Source organism: Mobula birostris, chromosome 19 (genome assembly GCF_030028105.1).
Source record: "Mobula birostris isolate sMobBir1 chromosome 19, sMobBir1.hap1, whole genome shotgun sequence".
Lineage (NCBI taxonomy): Eukaryota > Metazoa > Chordata > Chondrichthyes > Myliobatiformes > Myliobatidae > Mobula > Mobula birostris.
The window spans coordinates 51,076,656-51,101,088 of NC_092388.1; positions in this window are offsets into that span (position 1 = coordinate 51,076,656).

Below are 24,433 nucleotides of genomic sequence, written 5' to 3' on the forward strand. Positions count from 1 at the left end.
CAAGTCCTGGCCCTGGAGGTTCCAAGTATCAATTATCAAGTCCTGGCCCTGGAGGTTCCAAGTATGAAGTCCTGGCTCTGGAGGTTCCAAGTATCAAGTCCTGGCTCTGGAGGTTCCAAGTATAAAGACCTGGCTCTGGAGGTTTCAAGTATCAAGTCTTAAGTCCTGGCCCTGGAGGTTCAAACTATCAAGTCTCAAGTCCTGGCCCTGGAGGTTCCAAGTATGAATTCCTGGCACTGGAGTTTCCAAGAATCAAGACCTGGCCCTGGAGGTTCCAAGTATAAAGTCTTGGCTCTGGCGGTTCCAAGTATCAAGTCCTGGCTCTGGAGGTTCCAAGTATCAAGTCCTGGCTCTGGCAGTTTCAAGTATCAAGTATCAAGTCCTGTCCCTGGCAGTTCCAAGTATCAAGTACCAAGTCCTGGCCCTGGCAGTTCCAAGTATCAAATATAAAGTGCTGGCCCTGGCGGTTCCAAGTATCAACTCCTGGCTCTGGAGTTTCCAAGTATCAAGTATGAAGTCCTGGCCCTGGTGGTTCCAAGTATCAAGTATTAAGACCTGGCTCTGGAGGTTCCAAGTATCAAGTCCTGGCCCTGGAGGTTCGAAGTACAAGTATCAAATCCTGGCCCTGGAGGTACCAAGTATCAAGTCCTGGCTCTGAAGGTTCCAAGTATCAAGTCCTGGCTCTGGAGGTTCCAAGTATCAAGTATCAACTCTTGGCCCTGGCGGTTCCAAGTATCAAGTCCTGGCCCTAGAGGTTGCAACTATAAAGTATCAAGTCCTGGCCCTGGAGGTTCGAAGTATCAAATATCAAGTCTTGGCCCCGGAGGTTCCAAGTATCAAGTCCTGGCTGTGGAGGTTCCAAGTAGCAAGTCCTGGCCCTGGCAGTTCCAAGTATCAAGTATGAAGTCCTGGCCCTGGCGGTTCCAAGTATCAAGTATCAAGTCCTGGCCCTGGAGGATCCAAGTATCAAGTCCTGGCCCCGGAGCTTCCAAGTATCAAGTGCCAAGTCCTAGCACTGGAGGGACCCAGTATCAAGTATCAAGTCGTGGCCCTGGAGGTTTCAAGTATGAAGTCCTGGCTCTGGAGGTTCCAAGTATCAAGTATCAAGTCCTGGTCCTAGAGGGTCCAAGTATCAATTGTAAAGTCCTGGCCTAGAGGGTCCAAGTATCAAGTATCAAGTCCTGGCCCTAGAGGGTCCAAGTATCAAGTATCAAGTCCTGGCCCTGGAGGTTCCAAGTATGAATTCCTGGCACTGGAGTTTCCAAGAATCAAGACCTGGCCCTGGGGGTTCCAAGTATAAAGACTTGGCTCTGGAGGTTCCAAGTATGAAGTCCTGGCTCTGGAGGTTCCAAGTATCAAGTCCTGGCTCTGGAGGTTCCAAGTATAAAGACCTGGCTCTGGAGGTTTCAAGTATCAAGTCTTAAGTCCTGACCCTGGAGGTTCAAACTATCAAGTCTCAAGTCCTGGCACTGGAGGTACCAAGTATAAAGTCTTGGCTCTAGTGGATCCAAGTATCAAGTCCTGGCTCTGGAGGTTCCAAGTATCAAGTCCTGGCTCTGGCAGTTCCAAGTATCAAGTATCAAGTCCTGGCCCTGGCAGTTCCAAGTATCATGTACAAAGTCCTGGCCCTGGCAGTTCCAAGTATCAAGTATAAAGTCCTGGCCCTGGCGGTTCCAAGTATCAAGTCCTGGCTCTGGAGGTTCCAAGTATCAAGTATGAAGTCCTGGCCCTGGTGGTTCCAAGTATCAAGTATTAAGACCTGGCTCTGGAGGTTCCAAGTATCAAGTCCTGGCCCTGGAGGTTCGAAGTACAAGTATCAAATCCTTGCCCTGGAGGTTCCAAGTATCAAGTTCTGACTTTGGAGGTTCCAAGTATCAAGTCCTGGCTCAGGAGGTTCCAAGTATCAAGTCCTGGCCCTGGAGGTTCGAAGTATCAAGTATCAAGTCCTGGCTCTGGCGGTTCCAAGTATCGAGTATCAAGTCCTGTCCCTGGCAGTTCCAACTATCAAGTATCAAGTCCTGGCCCTAGAGATTCCAAGTATCAAGTATCAAGTCCTGGCTGTGTAGGTACCAAGAATCTGGTCCTGGCCCTGGAGGTTCCAAGTGTCAAGTCCTGGCCCTGGAGGTTCCAAGTATCAATTATCAAGTCCTGGCCCTGGAGGTTTGAAGTACCAACTATCAATGCCTGGCCCGGGAATTTGCAAGTATCATGTCCTGGCTGTGGAGGTTCCAAGCATCAAGTTCTGGCTTTGTAGGTTCCAAGTATCAAGTTCTTGCTCTGGATGTTCGAAGTATCAAGTCCTGGCCCTGGAGGTTTGAAATATCAAATGTCAAGTCCTGGCCCTGGAGGTTGCAAGTAGCAAGTCCTGGCTGTGGAAGTTCCAAGTATCAAAACCTGGCCCTGGAGGTTACAAGTATCAAATCCTGGCTCTGGAGGTTCCAAGTATTGAGTCCTTGCTGTTGAGCTTCCAAGTATCAAGTCCTGGCCCTGGAGGTTCGAAGCATCAAGTATCAAGTCCTGGCCCTGGAGGTTCCAAATATCAAGTCCTGGTTCTGGCGGTTCCAAGTATCGAGTATCAAATCCTGGCCCTGGCAGTTCCAAGTATCAAGTATCAAGTCCTGGCCCGGCAGTTCCAAGTATCAAGTATCAAGTCCTGGCCCTAGAGGTTCCAAGTATCAAGTATCGAGTCCTGGCCCTGGAGGTTTGAAGTACCAAATATCAATGCCTGGCCATGGAGTTTGCAAGTATCAAGTCCTGGCTGTGGAGGTTCCAAGAATCAAGTCCTGGCCCTGGAGGTTCCAAGTATCAAGTCCTGGCCCTTGAGGTTCCAAGAATCAAGTCCTGGCTCTGGCGGTTCAAAGTATCGAGTATCAAGTCCTGTCACTGGCAGTTCCAAGTATAAAGTATCAAGTCCAGGCCCTGGCAGTTCCAAGTATCAAGTATCAAGTCCTGGCCCTAGAAGTTCCAAGTATCAAGTATCGAGTCCTGGCCCTGGAGGTTTGAAGAAACAAATATCAATGCCTGGCCCGGGAGGTTGCAAGTATCAAGTCCTGGCTGTGTAGGTTCCAAGAATCAGGTCCTGGCCCTGGAGGTTCCAAGTAACAAGTCCTGGTCCTGGAGGTTACAAGTATCAATTATCAAGTCCTGGCCCTGGAGGTTTGAAGTACAAAATATCAATGCCTGGCCATGGAGTTTGCAAGTATCAAGTCCTGGCTGTGGAGGTTCCAAGAATCAAGTCCTGGCACTGGAGGTTCCAAGTATCAAGTCCTGGCCCTTGAGGTTCCAAGTATCAAGACCTGGCTCTGGCGGTTCCAAGTATCGAGTATCAAGTCCTGTCCCTGGCAGTTCCAAGTATAAAGTATCAAGTCCTGGCCCTGGCAGTTCCAAGTTTCAAGTATCAAGTCCTGGCCCTAGAAGTTCCAAGTATCAAGTATCGAGTCCTGGCCCTGGAGGTTTGAAGAACCAAATATCAATGCCTGGCCTGGGAGGTTGCAAGTATCAAGTCCTGGCTGTGTAGGTTCCAAGAATCAGGTCCTGGCCCTGGAGGTTCCAAGTAACAAGTCCTGGCCCTGGAGGTTACAAGTATCAATTATCAAGTCCTGGCCCTGGAAGGTTTGAAGTACCAAATATCAATGCCGGGGCCGGGAGTTTGCAAGTATCATATCCTGGCTTTGTAGGTTTCAAGTATCAAGTCCTTACTCTTGAGGTTCGAAGTATCAAGTCCTGGCCTTGGAGATTTGAATTATCAAATGTCAAGACTTGGCCCTGTAGGTTGCAAGTATCAAGTCCTGGCTGTGGAGGTTCCAAGTAACAAGTCCTTGGTCTGGCAGTTCCAAGTATCAAGTATCAAGTCCTTCCCCTGGCAGTTTCAAGAATCAGGTATCAAGTCCTATCCCTGGCAGTTCCAAGTATCAAGTATCAAGTCCTGGCCCTGGCGGTTCCAAGTATCAAGTCCTGGCCCTGGAGGTTCGAAGTACAAGTATCAAGTCTTGGCCCTGGCAGTTCCAAGTATCAAGTATCAAGTCCTGGCTCTGGAGGTTCCATGTATCAAGTCCAAACTCTGGATGTTCAAAGTATCAAGTCCTGGCCCTAGAGGTTCTAAGTCTTAAGTACTGTCCCTGGGGGTTCCAAGTATCAAGTCCTGGCCCGGAAGTTCCAAGTATCAAGTATCAAGTCCTGGCTCTAGAGGTTCCATGTATCAAGTATCGAGTCCTGGCCCTGGAGGTTTGAAGTACCAAATATCAATCCCTCGCCCTGCAGGTTGCAAGTATCAAGTCCAGGCTGTGGAGGTCCCAAGAATCAAGTCCTGGCCCTGGACATTCCAATTATCAAGTCCTGGCCCTGGAGGTTGCAAGTATCAAGTCCTGGTGTTGGAGGTTCCAAGTATCAAGAACTGGCCCTGGAGGTTCGAAGAATCAAGTATCAAGTCCTGGCCCTGGAGGTTCCAAGTATCAAATCCTGGCCCTAGAAGTTCCAAGTATCAAGTATCAAGTCCTGGCCCTGGAGGTGTGAAGTATCAAATATCAAGTCCTGGCCCTGGAGGCTGCAAGTATCAAGTCCTGGCTGTGGAAGTTCCAATTATCAAGTCCTGGCCCTGGAGGTTCCAAGTATCAAATCCTGGCCCTGGAGGTTGCAAGTATCAAATCCTGGCTGTGGAGGTTCCAACTATCAATTCCTGGCCTTGGAGGTTCCAAGTATCAAATCCTGGCCCTGGAGGTTACAAGTATCAAGTCCTGGCCCTGGAGGTTTGCAAGTATCAAGTCCTGGCCCTGGAGGTTACAATTATCAAGTCGTGGCTCTGGTAGTTCCAAGTATCAAGTATCAAGTCCTGGCCTTGGCAGTTCCAAGTATCAAGTATCAAGTCCTGGCCTTGGCATTTCCAAGTATCAAGTATCAAGTACTGGCCCTGGCAGTTCCAAATATCAAGTACCAAGTCCTGGCCCTGGAGGTTCCAAGTATGAAGTCCTGGCCCTGGAGATAGCAAGGATCAAGTCCTGGCTGTGGAGGTTCCAACTATCAAGTCCTGGCCCTGGAGGTTCCAAGTAACAAGTCCTTGCTCTGGCAGTTCCAAGTATCAAGTATCAAGTCCTTGCCCTGGCAGTTCCAAGAATCAAGTATCAAGTCCTATCCCTGGCAGTTCCAAGTATCAAGTATCAAGTCCTGGCCCTGGCGGTTCCAAGTATCAAGTATCAAGTCCTGGTTTTGGAGGTTCCAAGTATCAAGTCCTGGCCCGGAAGTTCCAAGTATCAAGTATCAAGTCCTGGCTCTAGAGGTTCCAAGTATCAAGTATCGAGTCCTGGCCCTGGAGGTTCGAAGTACCAAATATCAATTCCTCGCGCTGCAGGTTGCAAGTATCAAGTCCTGGCTGTGGAGGTTCCAAGAATCAAGTCCTGGCCCTGGACATTCCAAGTATCAAGTCCTGGCCCTGGAGGTTGCAAGTATCAAGTCCTGGTGCTGGAGGTTCCAAGTATCAAGAACTGGCCCTGGAGGTTCGAAGAATCAAGTATCAAGTCCTGGCCCTGGAGGTTCCAAGTATCAAATCCTGGCTCTGGAGGTTCCAAATATCACGACCTAACTCTCGATGTTCTAAGTATCCAGTCCTGGCCCAGGAGCTTCCAAGTCTTAAGTACTGTCCCTGGAGGTTTCAAGTATCAATTCCTGGTTATGCCGGTTCCAAGTATCGAGTATCAAGTCCTGGCCCTGGCAGTTCCTAGTATCAAGTATCAAGTCCTGGCCCGGCAGTTCCAAGTATCAAGTATCAAGTCCTGGCTCTAGAGGTTCCAAGTATCAAGTATCGAGTCCTGGCCCTGGAGGTTTGAAGTACCAAATATCAATGCCTGGCCCTGGAGGTTGCAAGTATCAAGTCCTGGCTGTGGAGGTTCCAAGAATCAAGTCCTGGCCCTGGAGGTTCCAAGTATTAAGTCCTGGCCCTGGAGGTTGCAAGTATCAAGTCCTGGCCCTGGAGGTTCCAAGTATCAAGTCCTGGCCCTGGAGTTTCCAAGTATCAAATCCTGGCTCTGGAGATTCCAAGTCATAAGTCCTGTCCCTGGAGGTTCCAAGTATCAAGTCCTGGCTCTGGCGGTTCCAACTTACAAGTCCTGGCTCTGGAGGTTCCAAGTATCAAGTCCGGGGTCTGGCGGTTTTATTTTAAGTATCAAATCCTGGCCCTGGCGGTTCCAAATATCAAGTCCTGGCCCTAGAAGTTCCAAGTATCAAGTATCAAGTCCTGGCCCTGGAGGTTGCAAGTATCAAGTCCTGGCCATGGAGGTTCCAAGTATCAAGTCCTGGCCCTGGAGTTTCCAAGTATCAAATCCTGGCCCTGGAGGTTGCAAGTATCAAATCCTGGCTGTGGAGGTTCCAACTATCAATTCCTGGCCTTGGAGGTTCCAAGTATCAAATCCTGGCCCTGGAGGTTACAAGTATCAAGTCCTGGCCCTGGAGGTTGCAAGTATCAAGTCCTGCCCTGGAGGTTCCAATTATCAAGTCGTGGCTCTGGTAGTTCCAAGTATCAAGTATCAAGTCCTGGCCTTGGCAGTTCCAAGTATCAAGTATCAAGTCCTGGCCTTGGCATTTCCAAGTATCAAGTATCAAGTCCTGGCCCTGGCAGTTCCAAATATCAAGTACCAAGTCCTGGCCCTGGAGGTTCCAAGTATGAAGTCCTGCCCCTGGAGATAGCAAGTATCAAGTCCTGGCTGTGGAGGTTCCAACTATCAAGTCCTGGCCCTGGAGGTTCCAAGTAACAAGTCCTTGCTCTGGCAGTTCCAAGTATCAAGTATCAAGTCCTTGCCCTGGCAGTTCCAAGAATCAAGTATCAAGTCCTATCCCTGGCAGTTCCAAGTATCATGTATCAAGTCCTGGCCCTGGCGGTTCCAAGTATCAAGTATCAAGTCCTGGTTTTGGAGGTTCCAAGTATCAAGTCCTGGCCCTGGAGGTTCGAAGTACAAATATCAAGTCCTGGCCCTGGAGGTTCCAAGTATCAACTCCTGGTCCTGGAGGATCCAAGAATCAAGTCCTGGCTCTGGAGTTTCCAAGTATCAAGTCCTGGCCCTGGAGGTTCGAAGTATCAAGTATCAAGTCCTGGCCCTTGAGGTTCCAAGTATCAAGTCCTGGCTCTGGCGGTTCCAAGTATCGAGTATCAAGTCCTGTCCCTGGCAGTTCCAAGTATAAAGTATCAAGTCCTGGCCTTGGACGTTCCAAGTATCAAGTCCTGGCCCTGGAGGTTGCAAGTATCAAGTCCTGGCCCTAGAGGTTCCAAGTATCAAGTATCAAGTCCTGGCTCTGGCAGTTCCAAGTATCAAGTCCTGGCCCTGGAGGTTCCAAGTATCAAATCCTGGCCCTGGAGGTTGCAAGTATCAAGTCCTGGCTGTGGAGGTTCCAACTATCAATTCCTGGCCTTGGAGGTTTCAAGAATCAAGTCCTGGCCCAGAAGGTTGCAAGTATCAAGTCCAGGCTGTGGAGGTTCCAAGTATCAATTCCTGGCTCTGGAGGTTGCAAGTATCAAGTCCTGGCCCTGGAGGTTCCAATTATCAAGTCGTGGCTCTGGCAGTTCCAAGTATCAAGTATCAAGTCCTGGCCCTGGCGGTTCCAAATATCAAGTCCTGGCCCTAGAGGTTCCATGTATCAAGTCCTGGCCCTGAAGGTTGCTAGTATCAAGTCCTGGCCCTGGAGGTTCCAATTATCAAGTCGTGGCTCTGGTAGTTCCAAGTATCAAGTAACAAGTCCTGGCCCTGGCAGTTCCAAGTATCAAGTATCAAGTCCTGGCCCGGCAGTTCCAAATATCAAGTATCAAGTCCTGGCCATAGAGGTTCCAAGTATCATGTATCGAGTCCTGGCCCTGGAGGTTTGAAGTACCAAATATCAATGCCTGGCCCTGGAGGTTGCAAGTATCAAGTCCTGGCTGTGGAGGTTCCAAGAATCAAGTCCTGGCCCTGGAGGTTCCAAGTATTAAGTCCTGGCCCTGGAGGTTGCAAGTATCAAGTCCTGGCCCTGGAGGTTCCAAGTATCAAGTCCTGGCCCTGGAGTTTCCAAGTATCAAATCCTGGCTCTGGAGATTCCAAGTCATAAGTCCTGTCCCTGGAGGTTCCAAGTATCAAGTCCTGGCTCTGGCGGTTCCAACTTTCAAGTCCTGGCTCTGGAGGTTCCAAGTATCAAGTCCGGGGTCTGGCGGTTTTATTTTAAGTATCAAATCCTGGCCCTGGCGGTTCCAAATATCAAGTCCTGGCCCTAGAAGTTCCAAGTATCAAGTATCAAGTCCTGGCCCTGGAGGTTGCAAGTATCAAGTCCTGGCCCTGGAGGTTCCAATTATCAAGTCCTGGCCCTGGAGTTTCCAAGTATCAAATCCTGGCTCTGGAGATTCCAAGTCATAAGTCCTGTCCCTGGAGGTTCCAAGTATCAAGTTCTGGCTCTGGCGGTTCCAACTTTCAAGTCCTGGCTCTGGAGGTTCCAAGTATCAAGTCCGGGGTCTGGCGGTTTTATTTTAAGTATCAAATCCTGGCCCTGGCGGTTCCAAATATCAAGTCCTGGCCCTAGAAGTTCCAAGTATCAAGTATCAAGTCCTGGCCCTGGAGGCTGCAAGTATCAAGTCCTGGCTGTGGAAGTTCCAATTATCAAGTCCTGGCCCTGGAGGTTCCAAGTATCAAATCCTGGCCCTGGAGGTTGCAAGTATCAAATCCTGGCTGTGGAGGTTCCAACTATCAATTCCTGGCCTTGGAGGTTCCAAGTATCAAATCCTGGCCCTGGAGGTTACAAGTATCAAGTCCTGGCCCTGGAGGTTGCAAGTATCAAGTCCTGGCCCTGGAGGTTCCAATTATCAAGTCGTGGCTCTGGTAGTTCCAAGTATCAAGTATCAAGTCCTGGCCTTGGCAGTTCCAAGTATCAAGTATCAAGTCCTGGCCTTGGCATTTCCAAGTATCAAGTATCAAGTCCTGGCCCTGGCAGTTCCAAATATCAAGTACCAAGTCCTGGCCCTGGAGGTTCCAAGTATGAAGTCCTGGCCCTGGAGATAGCAAGTATCAAGTCCTGGCTGTGGAGGTTCCAACTATCAAGTCCTGGCCCTGGAGGTTCCAAGTAACAAGTCCTTGCTCTGGCAGTTCCAAGTATCAAGTATCAAGTCCTTGCCCTGGCAGTTCCAAGAATCAAGTATCAAGTCCTATCCCTGGCAGTTCCAAGTATCATGTATCAAGTCCTGGCCCTGGCGGTTCCAAGTATCAAGTATCAAGTCCTGGTTTTGGAGGTTCCAAGTATCAAGTCCTGGCCCTGGAGGTTCGAAGTACAAATATCAAGTCCTGGCCCTGGAGGTTCCAAGTATCAAGTCCTGGCTTTGGAGGTTCCAAGTATCAACTCCTGGTCCTGGAGGATCCAAGAATCAAGTCCTGGCTCTGGAGTTTCCAAGTATCAAGTCCTGGCCCTGGAGGTTCGAAGTATCAAGTATCAAGTCCTGGCCCTTGAGGTTCCAAGTATCAAGTCCTGGCTCTGGCTGTTCCAAGTATCGAGTATCAAGTCCTGTCCCTGGCAGTTCCAAGTATAAAGTATCAAGTCCTGGCCTTGGACGTTCCAAGTATCAAGTCCTGGCCCTGGAGGTTGCAAGTATCAAGTCCTGGCCCTAGAGGTTCCAAGTATCAAGTATCAAGTCCTGGCTCTGGCAGTTCCAAGTATCAAGTCCTGGCCCTGGAGGTTCCAAGTATCAAATCCTGGCCCTGGAGGTTGCAAGTATCAAGTCCTGGCTGTGGAGGTTCCAACTGTCAATTCCTGGCCTTGGAGGTTTCAAGAATCAAGTCCTGGCCCAGAAGGTTGCAAGTATCAAGTCCAGGCTGTGGAGGTTCCAAGTATCAAATCCTGGCCCTGGAGGTTACAAGTATCAATTCCTGGCTCTGGAGGTTGCAAGTATCAAGTCCTGGCCCTGGAGGTTCCAATTATCAAGTCGTGGCTCTGGCAGTTCCAAGTATCAAGTATCAAGTCCTGGCCCTGGCGGTTCCAAATATCAAGTCCTGGCCCTAGAGGTTCCATGTATCAAGTCCTGGCCCTGAAGGTTGCTAGTATCAAGTCCTGGCCCTGGAGGTTCCAATTATCAAGTCGTGGCTCTGGTAGTTCCAAGTATCAAGTAACAAGTCCTGGCCTTGGCAGTTCCAAGTATCAAGTATCAAGACCTGGCCCTGGCAGTTCCAAATATCAAGTATCAAGTCCTGGCCCTGGCGGTTCCAAGTATCAAGTATCAAGTCCTGTCCCTGGAGGTGCAAAGTTTTAAGTACTGTCCCTGGAGGTTCCAAGTATCAAGTCCTGGCTCTGGACGTTCCAAGTATCGAGTATCAAGTCCTGGCCCTGGCAGTTCCAAGTATAAAGTATCAAGGCCTAGCCCTGGCAGTTCCAAGTACCAGGTATCAAGTCCTGTCCCTGGCGGTTCCAAGTATCATGTATCAAGTCCTGGTTTTGGAGGTTCCAAGTATCAAGTCCAGGCCCTGGAGGTTCGAAGTACAAGCATCAAGTCCTGGCCCTGGAGGTTCCAAGTATCAAGTCCTGGATTTGGACGTTCCAAGTATCAACTCCTGGCCCTGGAGGTTCCAAGTATCAAGTCCTGGCTCTGGAGGTTCGAAGTATCAAGTATCAAGACCTGGCCCTTGAGGTTCCAAGTATCAAGTCCTGGCCCTGGAGGTTCGAAGCATCAAGTATCAAATCCTGGCCCTGGATGTTCCAAGAATCAAGTCCTGGCCCTGGATTTCCAAGTATCAAATTCTGGCTTTGGAGGTTCCAAGTATCAAGTCCTAAGTCTGGATGTTCTAAGTATCAACTCCTGTCCCTGGAGGTTCCAAGTTTTAAGTACTGTCCCTGGAGGTTCCAAGTATCAAGTCCTGGCTCTGGACGTTCCAAGTATCGAGTATCAAGTCCTGGCCCTGGCTGTTCCAAGTATAAAGTATCAAGTCCTAGCCCTGGCAGTTCCAAGTACCAAGTATCAAGTCCTGGCCCTGGCGGTTCCAAGTATCATGTATCAAGTCCTGGTTTTGGAGGTTCCAAGTATCAAGTCCTGGCCCTGGAGGTTCGAAGTACAAGTATCAAGTCCTGGCCCTGGAGGTTCCAAGTATCAACTCCTGACCCTGGACGTTCCAAGTATCAAGTCCTGGCTCTGGAGGTTCCATGTCTTAAGTACTGTCCCTGGAGGTTTCAAGTATCAAGTCCTGGTTATGCCGGTTCCAAGTATCGAGTATCAAGTCCTGGCCCTGGCAGTTCCAAGTATCAAGTATCAAGTCCTGGCCCGGCAGTTCCAAGTATCAAGTATCAAGTCCTGGCCATAGAGGTTCCAAGTATCAAGTATCAAGTCCTAGCCCTGGCAGTTCCAAGTACCAAGTATCAAGTCCTGGCCCTGGCGGTTCCAAGTATCATGTATCAAGTCCTGGTTTTGGAGGTTCCAAGTATCAAGTCCTGGCCCTGGAGGTTCGAAGTACAAGTATCAAGTCCTGGCCCTGGAGGTTCCAAGTATCAACTCCTGACCCTGGAGGTTCCAAGTATCAAGTCCTGGCTCTGGAGTTTCCAAGTATCAAGTCCTGGCCCTGGAGGTTCGAAGTATTAAGTATCAAGTCCTGGCCCTTGAGGTTCCAAGTATCAAGTATCAATTCCTGGCTCTGGAGGTTGCAAGTATCAAGTCCTGGCCCTGGAGGTTCCAATTATCAAGTCGTGGCTCTGGCAGTTCCAAGTATCAAGTATCAAGTCCTGGCCCTGGCGGTTCCAAATATCAAGTCCTGGCCCTAGAGGTTCCATGTATCAAGTCCTGGCCCTGAAGGTTGCTAGTATCAAGTCCTGGCCCTGGAGGTTCCAATTATCAAGTCGTGGCTCTGGTAGTTCCAAGTATCAAGTAACAAGTCCTGGCCTTGGCAGTTCCAAGTGTCAAGTATCAAGTCCTGGCCTTGGCATTTCCAAGTATCAAGTATCAAGTCCTGGCTCTGGACGTTCCAAGTATCGAGTATCAAGTCCTGGCCCTGGCAGTTACAAGTATAAAGTATCAAGTCCTAGCCCTGGCAGTTTCAAGTACCAGGTATCAAGTCCTGTCCCTGGCGGTTCCAAGTATCATGTATCGAGTCCTGGTTTTGGAGGTTCCAAGTATCAAGTCCTGGCCCTGGAGGTTCCAAGTACAAGCATCAAGTCCTGGCCCTGGAGGTTCCAAGTATCAAGTCCTGGCTTTGGAGGTTCCAAGTATCAACTCCTGGCCCTGGAGGTTCCAAGTATCAAGTCCTGGCCCTGGAGGTTCAAAGTATCAAGTATCAAGACCTGGCCCTTGAGGTTCCAAGTATCAAGTCCTGGCCCTGGAGGTTCGAAGCATCAAGTATCAAATCCTGGCCCTGGATGTTCCAAGAATCAAGTCCTGGCCCTGGATTTCCAAGTATCAAATTCTGGCTTTGGAGGTTCCAAGTATCAAGTCCTAAGTCTGGATGTTCTAAGTATCAACTCCTGTCCCTGGAGGTTCCAAGTTTTAAGTACTGTCCCTGGAGGTTCCAAGTATCAAGTCCTGGCTCTGGACGTTCCAAGTATCGAGTATCAAGTCCTGGCCCTGGCTGTTCCAAGTATAAAGTATCAAGTCCTAGCCCTGGCAGTTCCAAGTACCAAGTATCAAGTCCTGGCCATGGAACTTCCAAGTATCACGTATCAAGTCCTGGCCCTGGAGGTTCCAAGTATCAAGTCCTGGCCCTGGAGGTTCGAAGTACAAGTATCAAGTCCTGGCCCTGGAGGTTCCAAGTATCAACTCCTGACCCTGGACGTTCCAAGTATCAAGTAACAAGTCCTGGCCTTGGCAGTTCCAAGTGTCAAGTATCAAGTCCTGGCCATGGCATTTCCAAGTATCAAGTATCAAGTCCTGGCCCTGGCAGTTCCAAATATCAAGTACCAAGTCCTGGCCCTGGAGGTTCCAAGTATGAAGTCCTGGCCCTGGAGATAGCAAGTATCAAGTCCTGGCTGTGGAGGTTCCAACTATCAAGTCCTGGCCCTGGAGGTTCCAAGTAACAAGTCATTGCTCTGGCAGTTCCAAGAATCAAGTATCAAGTCCTATCCCTGGCAGTTCCAAGTATCAAGTATCAAGTCCTGGCCCTGGCGGTTCCAAGTATCAAGTATCAAGTCCTGGTGTTGGAGGTTCCAAGTATCAAGTCCTGGCCCTGGAGGTTCGAAGTACAAGTATCAAGTCCTGGCCCTGGAGGTTCCAAGTATGAAGTCCTGGCTTTGGAGGTTCCAAGTATCAACTCCTGGCCCTGGAGGTTCCAAGTATCAAGTCCTGGCTCTGGAGTTTCCAAGTATCAAGTCCTGGCCCTGGAGGTTCGAAGTATCAAGTATCAAGTCCTGGCCCTTGAGATTCCAAGTATCAAGTCCTGGCTCTGGCGGTTCCAAGTATCGAGTATCAAGTCCTGTCCCTGGCAGTTCCAAGTATAAAGTATCAAGTCCTTGCCCTGGCAGTTCCAAGAATCAAGTATCAAGTCCTATCCCTGGCAGTTCCAAGTATCAAGTATCAAGTCCTGGTTTTGGAGGTTCCAAGTATCAAGTCCTGGCCCTGGAGGTTCGAAGTACAAGTATCAAGTCCTGGCCCTGGAGCTGTGAAGTATCAAATATCAAGTCCTGGCCCTGAAGGTTGGAAGAATCAAGTCCTGGCTGTGGAAGTTCCAAGTATCAAGTCCTGGCCCTAGAGGTTCCATGTATCAAGTCCTGGCCCTGAAGGTTGCTAGTATCAAGTCCTGGCCCTGGAGGTTCCAATTATCAAGTCCTGGCCCTGGAGGTTCCAAGTATCAAATCCTGGCCCTGGAGGTTGCAAGTATCAAATCCTGGCTGTGGAGGTTCCAACTATCAATTCCTGGCCTTGGAGGTTCCAAGTATCAAATCCTGGCCCTGGAGGTTACACGTATCAAGTCCTGGCCCTGGAGGTTGCAAGTATCAAGTCCTGGCCCTGGAGGTTCCAATTATCAAGTCGTGGCTCTGGTAGTTCCAAGTATCAAGTATCAAGTCCTGGTCTTGGCAGTTCCAAGTATCAAGTATCAAGTCCTGGCCTTGGCATTTCCAAGTATCAAGTATCAAGTCCTGGCCCTGGCAGTTCCAAATATCAAGTACCAAGTCCTGGCCCTGGAGGTTCCAAGTATGAAGTCCTGGCCCTGGAGATAGCAAGTATCAAGTCCTGGCTGTGGAGGTTCCAACTATCAAGTCCTGGCCCTGGAGGTTCCAAGTAACAAGTCCTTTCTCTGGCAGTTCCAAGTATCAAGTATCAAGTCCTTGCCCTGGCAGTTCGAAGAATCAAGTATCAAGTCCTATCCCTGGCAGTTCCAAGTATCAAGTATCAAGTCCTGGCCCTGGCGGTTCCAAGTATCAGGTATCAAGTCCTGGCTCTGGCGGTTCCAAGTATCAAGTCCTGGCCCTGGAGGTTCCAAGTATCAAATCCTGGACCCTGGAGGTTGCACGTATCAAGTCCTGGCTGTGGAGGTTCCAACTATCAATTCCTGGCCTTGGAGGTTTCAAGTATCAAGTCCTGGCCCAGAAGGTTGCAAGTATCAAGTCCTGGCTGTGGAGGTTCCAAGTCTTAAGTACTGTCCCTGGGGGTTCCAAGTATCAAGTCCTGGCCCGGAAGTTCCAAGTATCAAGTATCATGTCCTGGCTCTAGAGGTTCCAAGTATCAAGTATCGAGTCCTGGCCCTGGAGGTTTGAAGTACCAAATATCAATCCCTGGCCCTGGAGGTTGCAAGTATCAAGTCCTGGCTGTGGAGGTTCCAAGAATCAAGTCCTGGCCCTGGACATTCCAAGTATCAAGTCCTGGCCCTGGAGGTTCGAAGTACAAGTATCAAGTCCTGGCCCTGGAGCTGTGAAGTATCAAATATCAAGTCCTGGCCCTGAAGGTTGCAAGAATCAAGTCCTGGCTGTGGAAGTTCCAAGTATCAAGTCCTGGCCCTAGAGGTTCCATGTATCAAGTCCTGGCCCTGAAGGTTGCTAGTATCAAGTCCTGGCCCTGGAGGTTCCAATTATCAAGTCGTGGCTCTGGCAGTTCCAAGTATCAAGTAACAAGTCCTGGCCTTGGCAGTTCCAAGTGTCAAGTATCAAGTCCTGGCCTTGGCATTTCCAAGTATCAAGTATCAAGACCTGGCCCTGGCAGCTCCAAATATCAAGTATCAAGTCCTGGCCCTGGCGGTTCCAAGTATCAAGTATCAAGTCCTGTCCCTGGAGGTTCCAAGTATCAAGTCCTGGATTTGGACGTTCCAAGTATCAAGTCCTGGCTCTGGAGGTTCCATGTATCAAGTCCTGGACCTGGAGGTTCGAAGTATCAAGTATCAAATCCTGGCCCTGGAGGTTCCAAGTATCAAGTCCTGGTCCTGGATTTCCAAGTATCAAATCCTGGCTTTGGAGGTTCCAAGTATCAAGTCCTAAGTCTGGATGTTCTAAGTATCAACTCCTGTCCCTGGAGGTTCCAAGTTTTAAGTACTGTCCTTGGAGGTTCCAAGTATCAAGTCCTGGCTCTGGACGTTCCAAGTATCGAGTATCAAGTCCTGGCCCTGGCATTTCCATGTATAAAGTATCAAGTCCTAACCCTGGCAGTTCCAAGTACCAAGTATCAAGTCCTGGCCCTGGCGGTTCCAAGTATCATGTATCAAGTCCTGGTTTTGGAGGTTCCAAGTATCAAGTCCTGGCCCTGGAGGTTCGAAGTACAAGTATCAAGTCCTGGCCCTGGAGGTTCCAAGTATCAAGTCCTGGCTTTGGAGGTTCCAAGTATCAACTCCTGGCCCTTGAGGTTCCAAGTATCAAGTCCAGGCTCTGGAGTTTCCAAGTATCAAGTCCTGGACCTGGAGGTTCGAAGTATCAAGTATCAAGTCCTGGCCCTTGAGATTCCAAGTATCTAGTCCTGGCTCTGGCAGTTCCAAGTATCGAGTATCAAGTCCTGTCCCTGGCAGTTCCAAGTATAAAGTATCAAGTCCTGGCCCTGGCTGTTCCAAGTATCAAGTATCAAGTCCTGGCCCTAGATGTTATAAGTATCAAGTATCGAGTCCTGGCCCTGTAGGTTTGAAGTACCAAATATCAATGCCGGGGCCGGGAGTTTGCAAGTATCATATCCTGGCTTTGTAGGTTTCAAGTATCAAGTCCTTGCTCTGGAGATTCGAAGTATCAAGTCCTGGCCTTGGAGATTTGAATTATCAAATGTCAAGTCCTGGCCCTGGAGGTTGCAAGTATCAAGTCCTGGCTGTGGAAGTTCCAAGTATCAAATCCTGGCCTGGAGGTTACAAGTATCAAGTCTTGGCCCTGTAGGTTGCAAGTATCAAGTCCTGGTTGTGGAGGTTCCAAGTATCAAGTCCTGGCCCTGGAGGTTCCAAGTATCAAATCCTGGCTCTGGAGGTTCCATGTATCAAGTCCTAACTCTGGATGTTCAAAGTATCAAGTCCTGGCCCTGGAGGTTCCAAGTCTTAAGTACTGTCCCTGGGGGTTCCAAGTATCAAGTCCTGGTTATGCCGGTTCCAAGTATCGAGTATCAAGTCCTGGCCCTGGCAGTTCCAAGTATCAAGTATCAAGTCCTGGCCTGGCAGTTCCAAGTATCAAGTATCAAGTCCTGGCCATAGAGGTTCCAAGTATCAAGTATCAAGTCCTAGCCCTGGCAGTTCCAAGTACCAAGTATCAAGTCCTGGCCCTGGCGGTTCCAAGTATCATGTATCAAGTCCTGGTTTTGGAGGTTCCAAGTATCAAGTCCTGGCCCTGGAGGTTCGAAGTACAAGTATCAAGTCCTGGCCCTGGAGGTTCCAAGTATCAACTCCTGATCCTGGAGGTTCCAAGTATCAAGTCCTGGCTCTGGAGTTTCCAAGTATCAAGTCCTGGCCCTGGAGGTTCGAAGTATTAAGTATCAAGTCCTGGCCCTTGAGGTTCCAAGTATCAAGTATCAATTCCTGGCTCTGGAGGTTGCAAGTATCAAGTCCTGGCCCTGGAGGTTCCAATTATCAAGTCGTGGCTCTGGCAGTTCCAAGTATCAAGTATCAAGTCCTGGCCCTGGCGGTTCCAAATATCAAGTCCTGGCCCTAGAGGTTCCATGTATCAAGTCCTGGCCCTGAAGGTTGCTAGTATCAAGTCCTGGCCCTGGAGGTTCCAATTATCAAGTCGTGGCTCTGGTAGTTCCAAGTATCAAGTAACAAGTCCTGGCCTTGGCAGTTCCAAGTGTCAAGTATCAAGTCCTGGCCTTGGCATTTCCAAGTATCAAGTATCAAGTCCTGGCTCTGGACGTTCCAAGTATCGAGTATCAAGTCCTGGCCCTGGCAGTTACAAGTATAAAGTATCAAGTCCTAGCCCTGGCAGTTTCAAGTACCAGGTATCAAGTCCTGTCCCTGGCGGTTCCAAGTATCATGTATCGAGTCCTGGTTTTGGAGGTTCCAAGTATCAAGTCCTGGCCCTGGAGGTTCCAAGTACAAGCATCAAGTCCTGGCCCTGGAGGTTCCAAGTATCAAGTCCTGGCTTTGGAGGTTCCAAGTATCAACTCCTGGCCCTGGAGGTTCCAAGTATCAAGTCCTGGCCCTGGAGGTTCAAAGTATCAAGTATCAAGACCTGGCCCTTGAGGTTCCAAGTATCAAGTCCTGGCCCTGGAGGTTCGAAGCATCAAGTATCAAATCCTGGCCCTGGATGTTCCAAGAATCAAGTCCTGGCCCTGGATTTCCAAGTATCAAATTCTGGCTTTGGAGGTTCCAAGTATCAAGTCCTAAGTCTGGATGTTCTAAGTATCAACTCCTGTCCCTGGAGGTTCCAAGTTTTAAGTACTGTCCCTGGAGGTTCCAAGTATCAAGTCCTGGCTCTGGACGTTCCAAGTATCGAGTATCAAGTCCTGGCCCTGGCTGTTCCAAGTATAAAGTATCAAGTCCTAGCCCTGGCAGTTCCAAGTACCAAGTATCAAGTCCTGGCCATGGAACTTCCAAGTATCACGTATCAAGTCCTGGCCCTGGAGGTTCCAAGTATCAAGTCCTGGCCCTGGAGGTTCGAAGTACAAGTATCAAGTCCTGGCCCTGGAGGTTCCAAGTATCAACTCCTGACCCTGGACGTTCCAAGTATCAAGTCCTGGCTCTGGAGGTTCCATGTCTTAAGTACTGTCCCTGGAGGTTTCAAGTATCAAGTCCTGGTTATGCCGGTTCCAAGTATCGAGTATCAAGTCCTGGCCCTGGCAGTTCCAAGTATCAAGTATCAAGTCCTGGCCCGGCAGTTCCAAGTATCAAGTATCAAGTCCTGGCCATAGAGGTTCCAAGTATCAAGTATCAAGTCCTAGCCCTGGCAGTTCCAAGTACCAAGTATCAAGTCCTGGCCCTGGCGGTTCCAAGTATCATGTATCAAGTCCTGGTTTTGGAGGTTCCAAGTATCAAGTCCTGGCCCTGGAGGTTCGAAGTACAAGTATCAAGTCCTGGCCCTGGAGGTTCCAAGTATCAACTTCTGACCCTGGAGGTTCCAAGTATCAAGTCCTGGCTCTGGAGTTTCCAAGTATCAAGTCCTGGCCCTGGAGGTTCGAAGTATTAAGTATCAAGTCCTGGCCCTTGAGGTTCCAAGTATCAAGTATCAAGTCCTGGCCCTGGAGGCTACAAGTATCAAGTCCTGGCTGTGGAAGTTCCAATTATCAAGTCCTGGCCCTGGAGGTTCCAAGTATCAAATCCTGGCCCTGGAGGTTGCAAGTATCAAATCCTGGCTGTGGAGGTTCCAAGTATCAAGTCCTAAGTCAGGATGTTCTAAGTATCAACTCCTGTCCCTGGAGGTTCCAAGTTTTAAGTACTGTCCCTGGAGGTTCCAAGTATCAAGTCCTGGCTCTGGACGTTCCAAGTATCGAGTATCAAGTCCTGGCCCTGGCTGTTCCAAGTATAAAGTATCAAGTCCTAGCCCTGGCAGTTCCAAGTACCAAGTATCAAGTCCTGTCCCTGGCGGTTCCAAGTATCATGTATCAAGTCCTAGTTTTGGAGGTTCCAAGTATCAAGTCCTGGCCCTGGAGGTTCGAAGTACAAGTATCAAGTCCTGGCCCTGGAGGTTCCAAGTATCAACTCCTGACCCTGGAGGTTCCAAGTATCAAGTCCTGGCTCTGGAGTTTCCAAGTATCAAGTCCTGGCCCTGGAGGTTCGAAGTATTAAGTATCAAGTCCTGGCCCTTGAGGTTCCAAGTATCAAGTCCTGGCTCTGGCGGTTCCAAGTACCAAGTATCAAGTCCTGGCCATGGAACTTCCAAGTATCACGTATCAAGTCCTGGCCCTGGAGGTTCCAAGTATCAAGTCCTGGCCCTGGAGGTTCGAAGTACAAGTATCAAGTCCTGGCCCTGGAGGTTCCAAGTATCAACTCCTGACCCTGGACGTTCCAAGTATCAAGTCCTGGCTCTGGAGGTTCCATGTCTTAAGTACTGTCCCTGGAGGTTTCAAGTATCAAGTCCTGGTTATGCCGGTTCCAAGTATCGAGTATCAAGTCCTGGCCCTGGCAGTTCCAAGTATTAAGTATCAAGTCCTGGCCCGGCAGTTCCAAGTATCAAGTATCAAGTCCTGGCCATAGAGGTTCCAAGTATCAAGTATCAAGTCCTAGCCCTGGCAGTTCCAAGTACCAAGTATCAAGTCCTGGCCCTGGCGGTTCCAAGTATCATGTATCAAGTCCTGGTTTTGGAGGTTCCAAGTATCAAGTCCTGGCCCTGGAGGTTCGAAGTACAAGTATCAAGTCCTGGCTCTGGAGTTTCCAAGTATCAAGTCCTGGCCCTGGAGGTTCGAAGTATTAAGTATCAAGTCCTGGCCCTTGAGGTTCCAAGTATCAAGTATCAAGTCCTGGCCCTGGAGGTTACAAGTATCAAGTCCTGGCTGTGGAAGTTCCAATTATCAAGTCCTGGCCCTGGAGGTTCCAAGTATCAAATCCTGGCCCTGGAGGTTGCAAGTATCAAATCCTGGCTGTGGAGGTTCCAAGTATCAAGTCCTAAGTCTGGATGTTCTAATTATCAACTCCTGTCCCTGGAGGTTCCAAGTTTTAAGTACTGTCCCTGGAGGTTCCAAGTATCAAGTCCTGGCTCTGGACGTTCCAAGTATCGAGTATCAAGTCCTGGCCCTGGCTGTTCCAAGTATAAAGTATCAAGTCCTAGCCCTGGCAGTTCCAAGTACCAAGTATCAAGTCCTGTCCCTGGCGGTTCCAAGTATCATGTATCAAGTCCTAGTTTTGGAGGTTCCAAGTATCAAGTCCTGGCCCTGGAGGTTCGAAGTACAAGTATCAAGTCCTGGCTCTGGAGGTTCCAAGTATCAACTCCTGACCCTGGAGGTTCCAAGTATCAAGTCCTGGCTCTGGAGTTTCCAAGTATCAAGTCCTGGCCCTGGAGGTTCCAAGTATCAAATCCTGGCCCTGGAGGTTGCAAGTATCAAATCCTGGCTGTGGAGGTTCCAACTATCAATTCCTGGCCTTGGAGGTTCCAAGTATCAAATCCTGGCCCTGGAGGTTACACGTATCAAGTCCTGGCCCTGGAGGTTGCAAGTATCAAGTCCTGGCCCTGGAGGTTCCAATTATCAAGTCGTGGCTCTGGTAGTTCCAAGTATCAAGTATCAAGTCCTGGTCTTGGCAGTTCCAAGTATCAAGTATCAAGTCCTGGCCTTGGCATTTCCAAGTATCAAGTATCAAGTCCTGGCCCTGGCAGTTCCAAATATCAAGTACCAAGTCCTGGCCCTGGAGGTTCCAAGTATGAAGTCCTGGCCCTGGACATAGCAAGTATCAAGTCCTGGCTGTGGAGGTTCCAACTATCAAGTCCTGGCCCTGGAGGTTCCAAGTAACAAGTCATTGCTCTGGCAGTTCCAAGAATCAAGTATCAAGTCCTATCCCTGGCAGTTCCAAGTATCAAGTATCAAGTCCTGGCCCTGGCGGTTCCAAGTATCAAGTATCAAGTCCTGGTGTTGGAGGTTCCAAGTATGAAGTCCTGGCTTTGGAGGTTCCAAGTATCAACTCCTGGCCCTGGAGGTTCCAAGTATCAAGTCCTGGCTCTGGAGTTTCCAAGTATCAAGTCCTGGCCCTGGAGGTTCGAAGTATCAAGTATCAAGTCCTGGCCCTTGAGATTCCAAGTATCAAGTCCTGGCTCTGGCGGTTCCAAGTATCGAGTATCAAGTCCTGTCCCTGGCAGTTCCAAGTATAAAGTATCAAGTCCTTGCCCTGGCAGTTCCAAGAATCAAGTATCAAGTCCTATCCCTGGCAGTTCCAAGTATCAAGTATCAAGTCCTGGTTTTGGAGGTTCCAAGTATCAAGTCCTGGCCCTGGAGGTTCGAAGTACAAGTATCAAGTCCTGGCCCTGGAGCTGTGAAGTATCAAATATCAAGTCCTGGCCCTGAAGGTTGGAAGAATCAAGTCCTGGCTGTGGAAGTTCCAAGTATCAAGTCCTGGCCCTAGAGGTTCCATGTATCAAGTCCTGGCCCTGAAGGTTGCTAGTATCAAGTCCTGGCCCTGGAGGTTCCAATTATCAAGTCCTGGCCCTGGAGGTTCCAAGTATCAAATCCTGGCCCTGGAGGTTGCAAGTATCAAATCCTGGCTGTGGAGGTTCCAACTATCAATTCCTGGCCTTGGAGGTTCCAAGTATCAAATCCTGGCCCTGGAGGTTACACGTATCAAGTCCTGGCCCTGGAGGTTGCAAGTATCAAGTCCTGGCCCTGGAGGTTCCAATTATCAAGTCGTGGCTCTGGTAGTTCCAAGTATCAAGTATCAAGTCCTGGTCTTGGCAGTTCCAAGTATCAAGTATCAAGTCCTGGCCTTGGCATTTCCAAGTATCAAGTATCAAGTCCTGGCCCTGGCAGTTCCAAATATCAAGTACCAAGTCCTGGCCCTGGAGGTTCCAAGTATGAAGTCCTGGCCCTGGAGATAGCAAGTATCAAGTCCTGGCTGTGGAGGTTCCAACTATCAAGTCCTGGCCCTGGAGGTTCCAAGTAACAAGTCCTTTCTCTGGCAGTTCCAAGTATCAAGTATCAAGTCCTTGCCCTGGCAGTTCGAAGAATCAAGTATCAAGTCCTATCCCTGGCAGTTCCAAGTATCAAGTATCAAGTCCTGGCCCTGGCGGTTCCAAGTATCAGGTATCAAGTCCTGGCTCTGGCGGTTCCAAGTATCAAGTCCTGGCCCTGGAGGTTCCAAGTATCAAATCCTGGACCCTGGAGGTTGCACGTATCAAGTCCTGGCTGTGGAGGTTCCAACTATCAATTCCTGGCCTTGGAGGTTTCAAGTATCAAGTCCTGGCCCAGAAGGTTGCAAGTATCAAGTCCTGGCTGTGGAGGTTCCAAGTCTTAAGTACTGTCCCTGGGGGTTCCAAGTATCAAGTCCTGGCCCGGAAGTTCCAAGTATCAAGTATCATGTCCTGGCTCTAGAGGTTCCAAGTATCAAGTATCGAGTCCTGGCCCTGGAGGTTTGAAGTACCAAATATCAATCCCTGGCCCTGGAGGTTGCAAGTATCAAGTCCTGGCTGTGGAGGTTCCAAGAATCAAGTCCTGGCCCTGGACATTCCAAGTATCAAGTCCTGGCCCTGGAGGTTCGAAGTACAAGTATCAAGTCCTGGCCCTGGAGCTGTGAAGTATCAAATATCAAGTCCTGGCCCTGAAGGTTGCAAGAATCAAGTCCTGGCTGTGGAAGTTCCAAGTATCAAGTCCTGGCCCTAGAGGTTCCATGTATCAAGTCCTGGCCCTGAAGGTTGCTAGTATCAAGTCCTGGCCCTGGAGGTTCCAATTATCAAGTCGTGGCTCTGGCAGTTCCAAGTATCAAGTAACAAGTCCTGGCCTTGGCAGTTCCAAGTGTCAAGTATCAAGTCCTGGCCTTGGCATTTCCAAGTATCAAGTATCAAGACCTGGCCCTGGCAGCTCCAAATATCAAGTATCAAGTCCTGGCCCTGGCGGTTCCAAGTATCAAGTATCAAGTCCTGTCCCTGGAGGTTCCAAGTATCAAGTCCTGGATTTGGACGTTCCAAGTATCAAGTCCTGGCTCTGGAGGTTCCATGTATCAAGTCCTGGACCTGGAGGTTCGAAGTATCAAGTATCAAATCCTGGCCCTGGAGGTTCCAAGTATCAAGTCCTGGTCCTGGATTTCCAAGTATCAAATCCTGGCTTTGGAGGTTCCAAGTATCAAGTCCTAAGTCTGGATGTTCTAAGTATCAACTCCTGTCCCTGGAGGTTCCAAGTTTTAAGTACTGTCCTTGGAGGTTCCAAGTATCAAGTCCTGGCTCTGGACGTTCCAAGTATCGAGTATCAAGTCCTGGCCCTGGCATTTCCATGTATAAAGTATCAAGTCCTAACCCTGGCAGTTCCAAGTACCAAGTATCAAGTCCTGGCCCTGGCGGTTCCAAGTATCATGTATCAAGTCCTGGTTTTGGAGGTTCCAAGTATCAAGTCCTGGCCCTGGAGGTTCGAAGTACAAGTATCAAGTCCTGGCCCTGGAGGTTCCAAGTATCAAGTCCTGGCTTTGGAGGTTCCAAGTATCAACTCCTGGCCCTTGAGGTTCCAAGTATCAAGTCCTGGCTCTGGAGTTTCCAAGTATCAAGTCCTGGACCTGGAGGTTCGAAGTATCAAGTATCAAGTCCTGGCCCTTGAGATTCCAAGTATCTAGTCCTGGCTCTGGCAGTTCCAAGTATCAAGTATCAAATCCTGACCCTGGAGGTTACAAGTATCAAGTCCTGGCCCTGGAGGTTGCAAGTTTCAAGTCCTGGCCCTGGAGGTTCCAATTATCAAGCCGTGGCTCTGGCAGTTCCAAGTATCAAGTATCAAGTCCTGGCCCTGGAGGTTGCAAGTATCAAGTCCTGGCCCTGGAGGTTCCAATTATCAAGTCATTGCTCTGGCAGTTCCAAGTATCAAGTATCAAGTCCGGGCCCTGGCAGTTCCAAGTATCAAGTATCAAGTCCTGGCCCTGGAGGTTCCAAGTATCAAGTCTTGGCTTTGGAGGTTCCAAGTATCAAGTCCTGGCTCTGGTGGTTCCAACTATCAAGTCCTTGGTTTTGGAGGTTCCAAGTATCAAGTCCTGGCCCTGGAGGTTCCAAGTATCAAATCCTGGCTTTGGAGGTTCCATGTATCAAGTCCTAACTCTGGATGTTCAAAGTATCAAGTCCTGGCCCTGGAGGTTCCAAGTATTAAGTACTGTCCCTGGGGGTTCCAAGTATCAAGTCCTGGCCTGGAAGTTCCAAGTATCAAGTATCAAGTCCTGGCTCTAGAGGTTCCAAGTATCAAGTATCGAGTCCTGGCCCTGGAGGTTTGAAGTACCAAATATCAATCCCTGGCCCTGGAGGTTGCAAGTATCAAGTCCTGGCTGTGGAGGTTCCAAGAATCAAGTCCTGGCCCTGGACATTCCAAGTATCAAGTCCTGGCCCTGGAGGTTGCAAGTATCAAGTCCTGGTGCTGGAGGTTCCAAATATCAAGAACTTGCCCTGGAGGTTCGAAGAATCAAGTATCAAGTCCTGGCCCTGGAGGTTCCAAGTATCAAATCCTGGCTCTGGAGGTTCCAAATATCACGTCCTA